The sequence below is a fragment of the Magnolia sinica genome, chromosome 15 (assembly GCF_029962835.1).
Source record: "Magnolia sinica isolate HGM2019 chromosome 15, MsV1, whole genome shotgun sequence".
NCBI lineage: Eukaryota > Viridiplantae > Streptophyta > Magnoliopsida > Magnoliales > Magnoliaceae > Magnolia > Magnolia sinica.
In genome coordinates this window covers 28367559-28369852 of record NC_080587.1, presented here as the reverse complement: position 1 = coordinate 28369852, position 2294 = coordinate 28367559, and the positions used below count along the sequence as shown (strand labels likewise).

General features: G+C 37.0%; 1 pseudogene; it reads left to right on the top strand.

Moving 5' to 3' along the window:
* Positions 1-1203: 1203 nt before the first annotated feature.
* LOC131227048 (metallothionein-like protein 2) lies at positions 1204-1621 on the top strand (annotated as a pseudogene).
* The last annotated feature ends 673 nt before the right edge of the window (positions 1622-2294 follow it).

Here is a 2294-nt window from a genome sequence, read left to right as displayed (position 1 = left end):
TTTGATGACATACTCATATATAGTACCACTAAAGAGCTGCATCTTGACCACTTGAGGCAGGTCTGTAGTGTCCTGAGGGCAGAGAGGTTATGTGCGAACCTTAAGAAATGTTCGTTCTTGTCTGATAGTGTTGTCTTCTTAGGGTTCATAATGTCGTCTATAGGATACTGAACACTTCAGTAGCTAAAAGGCTATTAAAGTAACATGGCAAAATGGCATTGGTGGATACCAATCGGCTGTTTCCTTCCAATAAATGCTCTTCCAACAGAGATCCGTTAGAGGATGTTTTTCCGTTTAGGCTGTTAACGCACTCGGCCACGCATAGGTAAACTTCATTTTCATGTTTTTTCTTCTGTCTCTACTTCTTGCCATCAACATCTCTCTCTCTCTCTCTCTCTCTCTCTCTCTCTCTCTCTCTCTCTCTCTCTCTCTCTCTCTCTCTGCTTCTTACAATCAACATTACCCACTTCATAACATCCTCATTATCTTCCTCTTGATCCAGTCTCCTGACAACGCAAACCCACCTTGCATCCTAATCACCACCCACCCACCTCTGCCGTGCGTCCAAATCAGGTTCGTGCGTGTGCTCGGTCTGAGAGGGGACCCCATTTATGTTGATAATCCTTGCATGTGCATATATTTTTCTTGATATTTTAGTTTATTTGCAACATATTTAAGCTCTGTTGTGAGTGAATTATGCCTGAAAATTTGCAACATTAGGATACTTCAAGCCATTCAAATTGTTGCCCTGTTATCTTTATGAAATATGAAAGGTTCATAAAGATAACATATCAATTGCAATTGCTTAATTAGTGTGTCAATATTCATCTTAAGATGTTATCTCCATTCAATCTAAGGTGATGGACTGATGACATGCTTTACACCAACCATTCAAAAATTCAATGGAACTAAAAGAATAAAATAATTTATTTTTTTTATAAAAAAAAAGATGAAATCACTCATGCCATTAATCTGTCTTCAAGTTGTCATGAAATTTTGGATATTTTGCGATTAATATGTCAAAATTGGTTCAAAATATCATGCGATTTCATGATAGTTGGTGCAACCAAACATAACCTCAAAGAAATTACAATTTTTTTTTTATTTTTTTTAAGTAGGGCCAAGCCCCAATTGCAATGGTCCCTTGATGGTTGGAATGGGCAATTCACTGCTGACTTAGGCCTAGACACCAACAATCATAAACCCGCACTAGTCGGATCACAGCGTTGGTTATAGTCTTGAAAGCTTATCCTCTCCTTCTATTCATTTGCTGCATTTTTCTTTCATTTCCTATTAAAAATGTCTTGCATTGATGGAAACTGCGGATGTGTATCTGCTTGCAAGTGCGGCTCTGGTTGTGGAGGATGCAAGATGTATCCTGATTTCTCTTTCTCTGGAGAAACCATCACCATTGAAACTATGATTGTTGGGGTCGCTCCTTAGAAGGGATACTTTGAAGGGTCTGAGATGAATGGTGGATCCGAGAATGGAGGTTGCAAATGCGGATCTAACTGCACCTATGACCCATGCACCTACAAATGAGAAGCTCCAACAATGTTTGAAATAATTTCATGTGGCTCTGTTATGGTAGTGTCTTAGGACTTTATGCTAAGCTTAGAATAAGTGGGTCATGGCTTTCATGATGCAAGCATAGCCTTACATTATGTTGACCATGTCCCTCAATCATCATTACTGGGGTTGTTGTTTATTGTCCTGTCCATTTTCTTGTATGAAATATCAATACTAGCAGTTTCTTTGTAATTTAAAAAAAAATAAAAAATAAAAAACCCTCATTAGTCCTTAGGCCAAGTTTACGGGCTAAATCCTACATGCCCGGCCCATTGCCGGCCTTGGCACACCAATTAACATACCTATCACTTCACTCTATCGTCAAGACATTTTTATTTTCCTTTATTTCTTTATCCAAAAACTTACACAACAATGATATCTTGTATTTGCATTAGCCTTATAAATATGGATATTCATCTCTTGAAATTTAACCAAATTAAGGTTCGATAAATCTAAAAAAATATTATTTCCATTTCTTTGGGTTAGCATTTGAATGATTCTAAGTTTACTCTATTTTGTGATTTTTACTTTTGTACGTAGTGAAATGGATGATAACGCTTTTAAAAGTCAATTATTTTTTCAACCATGTCAAAGGTTAGAATTTGATGTTGAAATATATAATCAAAAAGCAAGCCAGCAAATAGAGGATCAAGAAGCAGGACAAGATGTACTAGTCAATGCATATGAAAAGTTTGATGAAGAACCAAAAGTAGGAATGGAGTTCG